The following is a 16,977-nucleotide window of genomic DNA, read 5'->3' as shown; positions in this document are numbered from 1 at the left end:
CTTTCCCTGATTATCTGTTAAATCACTTGGTAGTGGCAGCATACCCTCCAAGGGCATAGAATTTGTGCCTTGGGGAAGTTTTAACCTATGCTGGTAGAAATAAGCTTAGGGGGTCTTTCATGCAGGTCCTCACATCTATACCCTACAGTTCAGAGTGGGGAGGGAACCCTGACAGACCCCAACTGAAACTTTGGAAAAACTAAACACCACCTGTAGGCCCCTCTCCTTCTCCATTCACAAGCACTGAGTTTGTGTATAACAAAATAAAACTTTTCTTAATAAAAGGAAACAGCATTATTTTGGGAAAACACCACAACAAGGATTCAAAAATATGCAAACAATAAGTAAACATGTGCCCCACAGTATCTTGAACAGTAGTCCTTTGCCTCAGTTTTCCACCTGGAACTGAGGAAGTCCAACAGAGGAATAAGAATGGCCACACTTGGTCAGACTGTTTAGGACATTATCCTATCTTCCATGATAGTGGCCAGCGCCAAATGCTTCAGAGGGAATGAACTGAACAGAACAATTTATTGAGAGATCCATCCCTGTCGTCCAGTCCCAGCTTCTGGCAGTCAGAGATTCAGGGACACACAGACCATGAGGTTGCATCCCTGACCATCTTGGCTAATAACCATTGATGGACCTATCCTCCATGAAATTATCTAATTCTTTTTTGAACCCTGTTATACTTTTGGCCTTCATAACATCCCCTGGCAACAAGTTCCAGAGGTTGATTGTGTGTTGTGTAAGAAGTACTTCTTTTTGTTAGTTTTAAAACTGCTGCATGTTAATTTCATTGGATGGCCCTTGGTTCTTGTGTTATGGAAAAGGATAAATAACGCTTACTTTCTTCACACCATTCAAGATTTTAACGCCTCTGTCATATCCCCATTTAGTCATCTCTCTTCTAAGCTGAAGAGTCCCAATCTTCTTCTTCATCTCTCCTCATATGGAAGCTGTTTCCTACCCCTAATAACTGTTGTTGCCCTTTTCTGTACTTTTTCCAATTCATATAGATAGATAGATATATTTATTTTTAGGGCTGTCAATTAATTGCAGTTAATTCACGTGATTAACTCAAAAAAAATAATCGTGATTAATCAGTTTTAATTGCAGTTAAACAATAGAATACCAATTGAAATTTATTAAATATTTTGAATGTTTTTTTACATTTTCAAATATATGGATTTTAATTACAACACAGAATACAAAGTATACATTGCTTATTTTATATTTTTGATCAAATATTTGCACTGTAAAAATGATAAAGAAATAGTATTTTTAAATTTTCCACATACAAGTACTGTAGTGCAATCTCTAACATGAAAGGGCAACTTACAAATGTAGATTTTTTTTTAATATATAACTCAAAAACAAAACGTAAAACTTTAGAGCCTACAAGTCCACTCAGTCCTACTTCTTGTAGAGACAATCGCTAAGACAAACAAGTTTGTGTACATTTACGAGAGATAATGCTGCCTACTTTTTATTTATGTCACCAGAAAATGAGACCAGGCATTCACATGGCATTTTTGTAGCCAGCATTGCAAGGTAATTACACGCCAGATATGCTAAACATTCGTATGCCCCTTCATGTTTTGGCCACCATTTCAGAGGTCATGCTTCTATGATAATGACACTCATTAAACAAATGCATTAATTAAATTTCTGACTGAACTCCTTGAGGGAGAATTGTATGTCTCCTGCTCTGTTTTACCCGCATTCTGCCGTATATTTCATGTTACGGCAGTTTCAGATGATGACCCAGCACATGTTGTTCATTTTAAGAACGCTTTCACTGCAGATTTGACAAAACACAAAGAAGGTACCAATGTGAGATTTCTAAAGATAACTACAGCACTTGACCCAAGGTTTAACAATCTGAAGTATCTTCCAAAATCTGAGAGAGATGAGATATGGAGCATGCTTTCAGAATTCTTAAAAGAGCAACACTCCAATGCGAAAACTAGAGAACCCAAACCACCAAAAAAGAAAATCAACCTTCTGCTGTTGGCATCTGACTCAGATGATGAAAATGAACGTGCGTCAGTCTGCACTGCTTTGGATCACTGTCAAGTCGAACCTGTCATCAGCATGGATGCATGTCCTCTGGAATGGTGGCTGAAGCCTGACGGGACATATGACTCTTTAGTGCCTTTAGCATGTAAATATGTTGCGTCGCTGGCTAGAACAGTGCCATGCAAATGCCTGTTCTCACTTTCAGGTAACATTGTAAACAAGAAGCAGGCAGCATTATCGCCTGCAAATGTAAACAAACTTGTTTGTCTGAGCAACTGGCCAAACAAGATGTAGGACTGAGTGTACCTGTAGGCGCTAAAGTTTTTACATTGTTTTATTTTTAAATGCAGTTATTTTGTACTTAAAAGTCTATATTTGAAAGATCCACTTTCATGATAAAGAGATTGTACTGGATATACAAAATGATGGGGTCTACATTAGCTGTTACCACTCAACAAAGAGATCTTGGAATTATTATGGATCGTTCTCTGAGAACATCTGCTCAATGTGAAGCGGCAGTCAAAAAGGTAAAAGAAAGTTAGGAACCATTAGGAAAGGGATAGACCATAAGACACAAAGTATCATAATGCCACTATATAAATCCATAGTATGCCCACACCTTGAATACTGCATTTAGTTCTGGTTGCCCCATCTCAAAAAATATTAGAACTGTCAAACGATTAAAAATTAATCATGATTTATCATGCTATTAAGCAATAATAGAATACCATTTATTTATTGGATGTTTTCTACATTTTCAAATATATTGATTTCAATTACAACACAGAATACAAAGTGCATAGTGGTCATTTTATCTGCAAGTACGTACTTGAAGAGAAGATTTCTGATCATAAAGAGCTCTTTAATCTAGAAGGCAAAGGCATAACAAGATCCAATGGCTTGAAACTGAACGTAGACAAATTCAGATAAGAAATAAGGTGCAATTTTTTGACAGTGAGGATAATTAACTTTTGCTATGGATGTACTGGATTCTCCATTACCTGAAGGGTATTTAAATCAAGACTGGCTGGCTTTCTAGAAGATATGGTCTAGTTCAACTAGGAGTTATGGCCTTGATTCAGAAGTTACTGGATAATATTCTATGGCATGAGTTATTGACATAATAGTCCTTTCTAGCCTTAAAGATCTATAAAAGTGAGGCATGTTTATAGTTCACTCTAAGCACATTTTGGAAAACATTGCTTAAGATTTACCTTTATCATCTAACAGAGTCTTATTATTAAAGACTTCGTGAATACTATTTTCATGTAAGTTGGCTATTGTTGTACTTTTGACAACTGTCCTGTGCCCCACATATTTAAGGAACCCTAACTGTGATATAGGAGATGGAGAAATTACATAGTTGATGTGCTATGGTACTAGGCTACAAAGGACCTGCTGTAGAGACTAAAAAGCTTTCAAATCATTCCCTAGTGTTGTATTTGCCGGAAAACCCAGTTGCATTTTATGAGAGATAATGTTTTACCAATTTTTAGCTATTTGGTATATTAGTTTATGATCCTCAAAGAGAACAAAAAACTTTATTTATTACCCTTTTATTAAACCCAACAGAAATGCAAACATTGTAGAACAAGGACAATGTAATTTAAAGTGAATATTTTCATGAAACATATGTTTATTACTGTCTGGTTTCCTGAGAACCTGACAGCCTACTTATATACACTGAATTCTCACTGTTTTCATTGCCTTGATCCACTCTGTTTTAGTCCAGCACATGAATGAACTGAAATATGGAGAGCCAAAATAAATTGCTAGACAAAGGGAAAGGGCTTGTCAACACAGAGACATTTACATAAAAATTATACCACTATAATTATGTTGCTATAGTTATACTGATATAACTCCGCATGTGGACAATCTTATTCCAGTGTAATATATGACATAAGTTAAACTGGAAAAGGACCCCCTCGTACACTGGAATAATAGTGTCCACATGGGGAGTTATACCAGTCAAATTATAGCAACATAATTATACTGGTATAGTTCTGATGGTAAAAATCCCCATGAAGACAAGTCTTTTAAAGTGGTAAAGAGAGAGCAATTATTTCTTAGCCTTCAAACGTTGGTAGGGTTTTTCTCCTCTATAGTTACAACATACTAAATTATGGTAAAGCAGTCACAAAAAGCAATTGTTTAAAAATCTGGAAATTCAGAATTAAAGTTATGCAAACTAGTAACTTTGCCTGATGTCCTGCCAAATTACACACGATCCACTTGATGTGCAATGACATCCAAAATAACTATCACAATTACTCAAGAAATTTTTTCAAATGTATTGAGAAATTTTCAAGTTTTAAGTCATCTTCCCTTTATCCTCTGTGTGTATGTAACAGAAAAACTGTAGAATAGGTAATCTGTAAATATCGCCTATAGACTGTTTTGAGAATGAGGTACTCTGTCAGCTATGTCATTGGGTAGGATGGAAATAGATGTTCGGGTCTCAAATCCACAATGAGAGGGAGAATGAGATTATTAAAGTGGCCCTTGTGCTTTCCATACAAGTCTGTCACCTTGCAGCTTTTCAATTTGAATGTGTGACCCTACTCAGAAACCTATATTCAGAGTTAAATTTTCACTTAAAACCCAAACATGTTAATGTACGGAAATAAACAGTTATGGCATTCAAGCAACCTTAACTCTGCTTTGTAGAGACACCATGCGATTATGACGTAGTTATTTTAGTATTTGTAGTCACAGATTAAAAGTGATTTAAAATAGGTTTTTTGCATTGGTATTTCTCTCATTCTGACACTACAGGACAGAATAAGGTTGTTTTGATGTTTAACTTGGCATATCTTACCTTCACTTGTTTGGATTTCTTTAAAGAGTAATCTTAGCTCTGAATTTCCTGGGTTTGCAATGCTTGCTTTTGTGGCATCTACAACATCTCTGTAATGTAATTTTCTTGGGTGGTTGTTTTTTTGTTGGTTAAAAAATTTGTGCATGAACACAAAACAAGAAACCCAAAAAATACACTAATCAATATTTCTTATAATTTAAAGATATGTAATAATGAACAAATCATTGAAAATATTTTAAAGGCAGTTGCTTAAAGCAGACGGAGAGCACTGACCAGTTAAACTGGGTTTTCAGCCAATTTGCATTATCAGAGCAGCACAAAAGCAGCTACAGTGCACTGCTGAAACTGGCCCTTAATTTGCAATTGCCTATTGGTTTAGAGATCTGTGTCATGGAGATTGTATTATGTGAAAGGAGTGCTGGAGAGAGCCTGAAGTCCCAACATCTCTGCATTTTAAGGAAGCCCTGTGCTTCTGCTTCAATTCTCCCAGCAGTGATGCCTAAATACACAGTGGAGCTGACACAATAGGGAGCCTTTTCAAACTCTGGTGCCAAGCCAGTATGCAGCCATGGAATCTTTAGAGAGCAATGGCAGTTGAGTCAAATAATCTATCCGTGAGAATTCTTAACGTATGTCTAGTCTCCCTCATATCACTGAGTCATTATAACCAATAGAATTGTTGCATGAAAGTTACCTGTAGAGGTGACTGGTTCAGTTATCTCTGATGTCACAATGGTGTTACTTGAGTTACCTGAGCTGTTGTCCCGACCCTAGTGGTAGCCTATATAACAATTAGATACAAAATCATTAATAATGCAGCTTAATTTCAACATAAATTTCCTCAAATATATATTTCAATTAATTTTAACTATGTGAAAAGTTTGAAGAATATTTTTTCATTTAAGATAATTTAGAAGAAAAGACTTAGACTAAATTTCTTAAAGGACTCATTTTAAAATTAATTTTAACTCAAACTAATCAATGGATTTATTTGTAAATCTTCAGAAAATTAATTCTATACCTAGAGAGTAAATGCTGTAGCTATGGGGAGACGGTGCTGTCATTTACCCATAACAAAGAGGTTGAATCCCTGCTTTAAATGCAAAACAGATGTTACAGTTCTGAGGGTGAAGCTGTACTTTTGCCCATCTCTGTGAGCACCCTTTCCAAGTGACAGACCTATACCTGCACTCCTCTCATAATGGAATCCTGTGATTTGTCCCACTCTTAGACTGGACTGACAAGGCTACAACACCCCATTTACCAACCATATTCCCTCTTGCTGGCCCAACTGCATTAAAATCCTGCATAAACTTTTCTTCAGGAGCTTGTGACCAGTGTGAAGTTGCAGTGACTCAGAACAGCCTCTTCAAACAAAGAATTATTTATTTATCCACAGGAACATAGAGAGGAAAAGGGTTAAAACAACAAAAGACCTACATGCATACTCTCCTACCTTAACTTAGCCTTTCCACGCCAGTTTAAGTAGGCTCCACATTACCCAGGCGGTCCCAGCACTGGGGATGAACAAGACAGGCTTTACCCCTACAGCTTCTGCCCCTTTGATGGTCTGGCCCTCCAATCAGTGTGTCTCTCTTCAGTTCACAGGCATTCTTTTTTCCATTTCAAGGTTCCTTTGTTCAAGAGTTCCTTCACCAAGATCTGAGTTTTCCAGCAGAGCTCCTGCACTTGGTCAAACTGGTTTACACATTTCCCCAGAAGGGCTTGCAGTGAGTCTACCAACAGTAGATTCCTGGTATTGTCCATTTGAATTAGAGTCATTGAAGAATTCCTGGAGATCTATGGAGAGTTTCAGCTGAAGTTAAACCTTAGGGTTCCGTAGAGCCAGCCTCACCACAATACTCAAACAATCAGAGATGCGCTATTTCTTCACTATGGAATTCAAAACTTAATTATGGCATCGCAACCAACACCTCCATACTAATAGTAAATACTGGCAGATGTTTGAATTATACATAGAAAGTAAGATGGGAAAATATTGTGTTTGGACAAATGTGGGGCAGGAGCAAACTGTTGTTAGCCAGAGCTTGCAAAGCACAGGTTGCCACGTTGGTAAGTTTGTGGAGCAAGAATTGATGTTGGAAATCGGTGGTGAAGCCTAACAGGATCTTTTTTCCTCCTCTTATGGCAATAGCCCTATTTTAAATATCAGTCATGTGAGCAAAATAACCAATGGTATTGTAAGGGATAACATTCAGGCAATTTTAAACACACATTCACAAACTTTAAGTGCTACGAGGAGTAAGCAGAAGTTGACCGTGTCTATAATTTAGAATGCCATCTTCTCAGACACTCTATATTGTCACGAAATATATTACACTGTTGCCAGAGTTCCCACTCAGAATTGGGGCACATTGTGGTAGTCACTATACAAAACACAAAGGCAGGCACAGTCTCTTCCTCAAAGAGCTTACAATATATTTGCTTCACCAATGCTTTTGTTTGGTCTTCGATAAAAGTTGGTAAATGTCAGTTTCACCATACATACACAAACCAACAAAAGGATTTTCCTCAATAACTGAAATGTATTAGGGAATTAGTAGATAAGGAAAGTAAGAAAAGTGCTGCTTGAGAACTTATTAGAGTTTGATTTAAAGATATTTACTTTGTATATTTGGACATATGATGGTGACAACTTGTGTTTTAACAGTTATAAAGCTTCAACTTTTTGAATTTCAGTGTCATTAAATAATTATTGTCTGACCCACCACATAATTTTCTGCAACTGTGAAAATTTAAATTGATGAAACTCCCTTACCTGGAGTTATTCTGTCACTTTTTTTTAGTACCTTAAACTTACATCACATCTACAGAGTTATAGCCAGATGAGATAGTCACCGTTTACGCCTTTAAACTATCTATGCTGCAAATCTGTCAGCCTCCCTGTTCCTCTGAATGTTTAATCTCAGCTAAAAATTATCAATGCACATAGATAAGAGCAGAGAGATATACTGCTGGCAGTAATGCATTCCACCAGACAGGTTTTATGAATTTTTCAGCTGAACATTCATAGTATCTAGCTGTGACAAAGTCTTTGTTGTTCTTCCCAACCACACGCAGAACATTTTAGAGACAATAGCAAGCCCTTTAAGTTTCCCAAGCAAAAGCTCTATCCAACTTCAAAAAAATAAAATAAAAAAATAATAGGCTAAATAAGGTTTGACACCAAACTTGATCTTTTCCCAGGAGCGGATTAACCATAAAACAAACTCTTTGGTAGTACAGGACCCTCAAACAACAGGGGGGGGCCCAAAATGCAGGACAAATGTCTGACAACCTGCCCCCGAGTCCCAGCCAGTGGAGCAGTGGGGCTCAGGCAGGCAGGCTGCCTGCATGCTGTGGCCAGTGGCCCCACGCCGCTCCCGGAAGCGGCTGGCTGCCGGCATGTCTCTGTGTGCCCTTGGCAGGTGGGGGGACGTGGCTCTGCATGCTGCTCCTGCCCCAGGCAGCACACAAAAACCCGCTGCCCCCCTCCCTCCCTCCCAGGGGTGCTCAGAGATGTGCCAGCAATAGCACAGCAGGGCTAAGGTGGCTCCCTGCCCATTCTGCCCCCCTCCCTCCGTGCCGCTTTGCTCCCAGAAGTGGCTGGCATGTCCCTGCGGCCCCTGGGGGGGGGTCTCCATGCATCACCCCCGCCCTGAGCGCCAACTCCGCAGCTTTGATTGTCCAAGAACTGTGGCCAATGGGAGATGCAGGGGCGGCGCCTGTGGGCAGTGACGCGCAGAGACCCTCCTGACCCCCCCGCCTAGGAGCTGCTGCCGGATGGGGGTATGTACCACGCCGCCCGAGGTATGTGCCGCCCCCTGCCCAGAGCATGCACCCCACACCCAAACTTCCTCCCAGAGCCTGCACCCCTCACCCACTCCCAGCCCCCTGCCCCATTCAAGTTACCTCACTTTATTTTCATTTACTTCCCATTACTTATTATACAGGAGGAGGAGGGTGAAGAAAAAAAGAATGAAAAACAGGGGGGTGATAGAGAGAATGTTCTTTTTCTTGGCTGGGTCCCGAGGGGGCCCCCAAAAAAATGCAGCTGCCAACAAGGCTCCACTAACTCTAAATCTGCCACTGCCTTTTCCCTAAATAATAATTAACATCAAGAACGTGTGCTATATAACTGAAAAACTAAGATGTCCATGTATCCCAGATAAGTGGTTGCACTCACTTATCACACCAGGAGAGGCAAACTGAAGGAATAAATCAATACATTAAGGGAAATAGGACCCCCTTCACTCTGGTCCTCATAAACAGCTTTTTGTAAGGCATAGAATTTTGTATCCCAGGCATGCATTTTTACTTTCTTTCATGGAGAGGTTTGTTCACTTTGGCAGCATTGTGCGTGATGCTTTTGGGAGAAATCCTAATAATCTTCTCTACAAAAAAAAAAAAAACAAACCCACAAACAAAGGGGGACGGGAGGAGCCAGAAGCATACAAGAAAATATTAATGTAATAGGCTGATCAATCTGCATTGTTAAAAGATGAAAACAGAGTAAGACTACTGACTTGCCCTGTGGTACCAAGGATCCCAATCATGCAATTTACAACATACAGGTAGCCCGCCTAATGACATGAGTAGGCCTCATGGGAGAGGGCACAGGGGTCTGCCCATGTATTGTAAACTGCAAGACTGGGATCTGGATTCAGATTTATTTTTTTTTAATTACATACAAACTGCTCTATTCTCTATTTTACCATGCATAATATATATCTATTTGTGGTAGTTCTAACCAAATTTAAATTTGTGTTCTACCTATTCTGAATCTGAATTAATCTAACCAACAGAGGAAGGTTTACTTCCCAATTTCACAAGGTCTGGATCTTTAATAGACTTTAAAAATATATATATATGAAAGATAAGAGGAAAGGCACTGAATTAGTAGGCTGAGCATTAAAATTAAGATAGGCCAGTCCTATCTACCTCAGAAGGATGTGAGGATTAATTAATATTTGTACAGTGCTTTGAAAAAGTGCAATAAAAATACTAAGTAAAATATATGCCGGCATAAATTATGGGTCATGTTTTACTGTGAAAAGCAAAATCCTTGTTTTCCTCTGTTCTACACCAACATTGTATATCAATGACCTACAGCCCCAGCCAGCCTTTTGCTGATAGCCAAAACCCATTTTTATTTATTTAAAAACACACACAAGTTAATTTTCAGATTAAAGGGAAGCAAAACTACCAAACAGTATTGAGTCAGAAATGTTTGTAACCAGATATAATAGGGTGCTGCTCATAAGGTGTGTATGCCTTATGGGGCAGAGGGATAGCTCAGTGGTTTGAGCATTGGCCTTGCTCAACCCAGAGTTGTGAGTTCAATCCTTGAGGGGGCCATTTGGGATCTGGGGCAAAAATTGGGGATTGGTCCTGCTTTGAGCAGGGGGTTGGACTAGATGATCTCCTGAGGTCCCTTCCAACCCTGATATTCTGTGATACAGCACCCCATTTCAAGATTTGGGGTGGTGGATAAGTAAGATGACCCAGGGTCACGTGCCAGTAGTATGGAGGTGGTGTTTCCTCTAAGAAGAGTAGAGCATGGGAAAGACTGAGGTTGGTCTTTCCACAGAGGTGTTTCAGCTGGTGTGGGACTGGCAGAACTCCCTACCCAAAGAAAGCTGGGATAAGAGCCCAGGAAGGTACTGGTGGGTGAGCCCGAGGACAGGAGGTGAGACAATTGGCATCTGAAGGTAGCTGTCAAGCCCTGGGGAAAGGGTAAAATGGAATGGTGAAGCCCTGAAACAACGGTACTTGGGAAAGACTGTGGAAAAACCCTATTCTAAGGGTGCACCTGGTGAAAAATCTTTTAAAAAGTGCCAATCTTTTAAAAAGGGAAGGAGGAGGATCCTGGGAACTATAGGCCAGTCAGCCTCACCTCAGTCCCCGGAAAAATCATGGAGCAGGTCCTCAAAGAATCAATCCTGAAGCACTTACATGAGAGGAAAGTGATCAGGAACAGTCAGCATGGATTCACCAAGGGAAGGTCATGCCTGACTAATCTAATCGCCTTCTATGATGAGATTACTGGTTCTGTGGATGAAGGGAAAGCAGTGGATGTATTGTTTCTTGACTTTAGCAAAGCTTTTGACATGGTCTCCCAAAGTATTCTTGTCAGCAAGTTAAAGAAGTACAGGCTGGATGAATGCACTATAAGGTGGGTAGAAAGTTGGCTAGATTGTCGGGCTCAACGGATAGTGATCAATGGCTCCATGTCTAGTTGGCAGCCGGTGTCAAGTGGAGTGCCCCAGGGGTCGGTTTTGTTCAATATCTTCATAAATGATCTGGAGGATGGTGTGGATTGCACTCTCAGCAAATTTGCGGATGATACTAAACTGGGAGGAGTGGTAGATACGCTGGAGGGCAGGCATAGGATACAGAGGGACCTAGACAAATTGGAGGATTGGGCCAAAAGAAATCTGATGAGGTTCAATAAGGATAAGTGCAGGGTCCTGCACTTGGAACAGAAGAACCCAATGCACTGCTACAGACTAGGGACCGAATGGCTAGGCAGCAGTTCTGCAGAAAAGGACCTAGGGGCAACAGTGGACGAGAAGCTGGAGATGAGTCAACAGTGTACCCTTGTTGCCAAGAAGGCCAATGGCATTTTGGGATGTATAAGCAGGGGCATAGCGAGCAGATCGAGGGACGTGATCATTCCCCTCTATTCGACATTGGTGAGGCCTCATCTGGAGTACTGTGTCCAGTTTTGGGCCCCACACTACAAGAAGGATGTGGATAAATTGGAGAGAGTCCAGTGAAAGGCAACAAAAATGATTACGGGTCTGGAACACATGATTTATGAGGAGAGGCTGAGGGAACTGGGATTGTTTAGTTTGCAGAAGAGAAGAATGAGGGGGGATTTGATAGCTGCCTTCAACTACCTGAGAGGTGGTTCTAGAGAGGATGGTTCTAGACTATCCTCAGTGGTAGAAGAGGACAGGACAAGGAGTAATGGTCTCAAGTTGCAGTGGGGGAGGTTTAGGTTGGATATTAGGAAAAACTTTTTCACTAGGAGGGTGGTGAAACACTGGAATGCGTTGCCTAGGGAGGTGGTGGAATCTCCTTCCTTAGACGTTTTTAAGGTCAGGCTTGACAAAGCCCTGGCTGAGATGATTTAATTGGGGATTGGTCCTGCTTTGAGCAGGGGGTTGGACTAGATGACCTCCTGAGGTCCCTTCCAACCCTGATATTCTATGAAAAATGGAATACGTTTTTATTGTGTTTCACTAAGCAGCCACAAAGAAAGGGAACCTTAATTCCACCTGTGTGGAGTGTGCATGCTTCATGGGACTGACAGAGAACATACAGAGGTTGGGGTGACTGTCCTGGGAGGTGGCCTGCACACGACAGCACCCTACAATACCAAAACTACTAGTCAGCTACCACTGATTAGCTATGTCTGCTTTTACCAATGCAAGAATTTGCTGTAAAAGTAACCTTTTTGCACAGAAGTGCAAGCAAAATCAGTTACCATTTTATGTGCCACCCATATTTAAAATTTTAAGTGTGATTTCCCAAGTAACTAATGAGAGGGATAAAACAATGTATGACAACTGTTGGTGAGTTATTTTCTTATTTATATGCAGTACTACTGCAGTATTTCAATTCTAGTACACATAATGAGGAAGCACTGATGTAATTCTGCATGTACACTAAAATCCATAGTGTCTACATTTTATTTATACCAGGTGTATTATTAATTAAATTTCCAGTAGTGCCAACTACTGGAAAAAGAGAGAGACACACAAAGAGTTCCTGACTCAAAGAACTTAAAAGACAAAAACAAACTGTTCTGAGGCAGTTCCCATCTCAGCACAGTCCTTCACAACCCTCACTACTGAGCAGGGCTTCATAGCCTAGGAGGCAAGCAATGGTCATTCTTTCTTACCCCCTCCCCATTTTACAGATGGGATATGTTGTATTAATTTAGATGGAATGAACAGGTCCAAAGAGTCAAAGGTGTAAACAGGACCCTGGGACTATCACTGTCCAACATTAAAGAGTTGGAAACATGGAAATTGGAAACATGGAGTTGGAAATATGCTTTATGTACCCAATATACACATTATTTATAATTTTATTATGTACACCTCTATCTGATAGACACTATAGATGTACCATTTCTGGTACTGCTATCTCAAAGGCAGAGAACAAAAAGAGAGGGACTTGGCTTGATCATTTGTTTAGGACAACTGACACCTACTTTTATTGAGTGGTTTTATAATTGTCCAATTATTTATGGGTTTACATTTAACACTATTGTCACAGCCAATCCCAGTCAGGGACAAGAGCGATCAGTGTGTTTTAAGATCTCACTATCCAGCACATATCCCACAACTGGATTACATGCCCCGCAACCTCCATTGTGCATAAGTCACCCCCAGCCCACTTCTTAGGCTGTATCACAGGTTCAACCTGAACTCTAACATGAGCTGTCTAGGTCACAAGTCCCCAACTAGTTTCCTGTTTTGGGGCATGGAGCTCTGAGGAGTGTGCAATGCCTGCACCCACCCAGGAAGATGCCTGCCCTTACCTTTCCTAGGGGCCTGTGCAATCTTCCCTCTCCTACAGTCACAGCACATTTAAGTTGAGTAGATGGGTCCCATTTTGAATTCTCACCACTCCAGGAGTGTAGAGATATGTTTGTAGAAGATTATAATTTAGATATGCTTCCTGATAAGAGACAGTATTATGAACTATTACAAAGCTCTGTCCTTGCCTCCGTGGGTCCCGCGTTTCCTGGCGGATCTCGCTAGCTCAGAGGCTCCCTGTGACCCTCCATATAACCCTTCTTTCACTAGAGAAAAGAGTCAAAGTCTACTGAGCCATTTTCATCACAAACCAGCGAAGGGAGGTGAAGAGAAGTTATCTTTCCTTGCACAGTCTCTGTTGTCTCCCAGTCTCAGTGATTAATCAGGGGACAAAGGTGGGGGGGGGGGGGAGGGGAAGAGCCCAGGCCCACCCTCTACTCCAGGCTCCAGCCCAGGGATCCTAATAGTATCAGCTATGGTAGCTGACCTTTTAGAAACATGACATGTATAATCCCCTCAGCTACTTCCCCCACAGCAACCCTCACTTCCTCAAGCTCCACTTCACCCTTATCTCAGGACCTCCTTCCTTGTACCTGATATGGTGTGTACTACTCAGCCTCTCCAACAGCCTAATTTCCTTCCACAGCTCCTGACATGCACACCCACCTCACTAACTGGGAGGCTTTTAACTAGTTTCAGCCAGCCCCTGATAGGCTTCAGGTGTCCCAATCAACCTAGCCTTCTCCCTGCCTTCTGGAAAGTTCTTAATTGGTCCCAGGTGTCTTAATTGACCTGGAGCAGCTGCCATTTCACTTAACCTGGTACCAGGGATTTGTTTAGCCTGGAGCTAATATATCTATCTGCCACTACTTTTCTATTGCCATCTGGCCTTGCCCCGTCACAGAACATAGGAATTTGGAGATGTGTCCTGGAGGCAGGGATTGAGAACACCACATTGTGGTCAGCAGTTCACCAGAGACGCTCTCTAGTTTGTTTTATTCCTTTCTCATTCAGTGGTTTGTTATTTAATGAACCCCAAGATCATTACATGGTGTCAGAAGTGCTGAATGAGGAGGAAATGGCAGTGATTTTGAAGGTAACTCCTATATTTGCAACTGAAAGCAGAGATAAAGTGGGGCATGAGAGAATCATGTGGAGCACCAGGCACAGGAGCTTTTGCATGTATTTGGTGAGCACAATAGTAGTTGGGGGGGGGGAATAAAAATAAATGGTATTGGGGTTCAGAACAGGAGAAATCATGGTTTAAACATGGGAAGGTTTAAACTGATACAAGAACCAATGCTGAAGTTCTATGCATCAGGAAGACCTATTAAAATTTCAGCAGATGCTTCAGAGTCTGGGTTAGGTGCAGTGATTTTACAGAAATGTGAGGATTGTCGGCAACCAGTGGCATATACATCCAAATCGCTGACTGAGGCAGAAACCAGATTGAGAAGGAGCTTTTAGGAATATTGTTTACCTGGGAGAGATTCAATGAGTATATTATTTATGGCCGGAAGGTGGAAGTTGAAAAAGACCACAAGCCTCTGATAGTGCTAGTTAGCAAATGGCTAAATGACTACATCTTAAGGATGATGAAGGTGCAAAAGTATGATTTGATTGTGACCAAAACGCCTTGTAAATTCATGATCACTGAAGATGCACTTTCCAGAGCAGTGGCTCCCACGACATCAGAGAAGACTTTAGAGACAGAGATGCAAGCCTATGTAGATTTGATTGTAAAGTCAATTCCCATAGTTACAGGAAACTGCAACAAATAAGAGAAGAAACAAAGAAAAATGAATCCTTGGGAATCCTTAAAGAAGTGATAATTAAAGGGTGGCCTGAAGAAATAAGGAGTTGCTGTCCAAGTATGAGAGACTATTGGAACTGCAGACATGAACTTACGGTGATAGATGGGGTGATTTTCAAGGGCAGTAAGGTTGTAATTCCAATGAGCCTCCGGAAAGAAATGCTACAGAAGATCCACGAGGGTCATTTAAGAATTGAGAAGTACAAACAACGAGCATGAGAGGTGCTGTATTGGCCACAGATCAATCACAACACTGCTAATGTGGTAAGAAACTGCTTTTCATGTTTGAAATACATGCCATGCCAATAGAGAGAGCCACGGAGACATCATCCAGTTCCATAAAGGCCTTAGAAGGTCAACACTGACTTATTTACCTTGCAATCAAAGCATTATTTAATAGTCACAGCTTATTATTCTCTGAATCCAGAAATTTGCACGCTGCATGGTACTAATAGAAAGTCAGTGACAGCTGGCATGAAGGGAATCTTCTTCAGACATTGGAATTCCAGATGAAGTCTTTAGCAATAATGGGCTGCAATTTTCCAGTGCAGATTTTAGATAATTTTCCATAGTTTGCAAAAAGAAAAGGAGTACTTGTGGCACCTTAGAGACTAACCAATTTATTTGAGCATGAGCTTTCGTGAGCTACAGCTCACTTCATTGGATGCATACCGTGAGCTGTAGCTCACGAAAGCTCATGCTCAAATAAATTGGTTAGTCTCTAAGGTGCCATAAGTACTCCTTTTCTTTTTGCGAATACAGACTAACACGGCTGTTACTCTGAAACCTTTCCATAGTTTGGAATTTTCATTACAAAACTTCCAGTCCAAATTACCCCCAAATCAAATGGACCTGTGGAAAGGACTAAACAGACAGTAAAGAACCTTATGAAAAAGACTTTTGACAGTGGGGGTGATTTGTATAAAGTGTTACTGAAATACACCCCTGGAGAATGGCTTTTCTCCATCTCAGCCGTTAATGGGAAGAAGCATCAGACCTAATTACCATTTACTGATATTTACTGAAATCTCATAACAATGAAAGACTAAAGAAAATCAGAAGTGGAAGCAGAAATATTATTTTGACAAAAGGGCCCATGAACTCCTCTCTCTTAACCCAGGTGATAAGAGTGTGCCTGAGGAATCACACCTCCAATACTTTGGAACACAGGGTACCATTAAAGAACAGCTGCATCCAAGGTTTTATGTAGCCCAGACAGACCAGGGGGACATATTTAGATGTAATCAAAGGGATCTACAAATAATCCCAAAAAGGTTCTACACATTGACAGTAGATATGGACTCTAGCATTTCCCATCAATGCACAAAGGAGAAAGGGTCAAGGCACAAGAGAACTCAGACTCTAAGATAAGGCAGTTTCTGAGATCAGAGCTGGAGATTAAACATCTTGAAAGACTCATAGAGACTTGCTAACCTGCCTGGAGACGGGAGGTTTGAGGAAAGTGAGTGGTAAAGACTCAGAGTGAAGTGCTGATAACCTCTCCTCTCTAGAGAGTTGACACATTAGGTTTATGGCAATGTACTACAGGGGTTGAAAATTGAATGCATGTGCTATTAGATAGCTGTTAGCTGTTTATATATATATATATATATATATATATGTATGTATAAAAAAGTCAATTTTTTTCTTTAAGAGGGAAGACATAGAGAGATGTTTGTAGAAGATTGTAATTAGACACTCCCTCATAAGGGGCAGTATTATGAACATAGGAATTTGGAGAGTGGGGGAAGCAGGCGTTGGGAACACTG

The sequence above is a fragment of the Lepidochelys kempii genome, chromosome 4, assembly GCF_965140285.1.
Source record: "Lepidochelys kempii isolate rLepKem1 chromosome 4, rLepKem1.hap1, whole genome shotgun sequence".
NCBI lineage: Eukaryota > Metazoa > Chordata > Testudines > Cheloniidae > Lepidochelys > Lepidochelys kempii.
The sequence above is the reverse complement of the archived record's forward strand: the minus strand, read 5'-3'. Positions refer to the sequence as shown.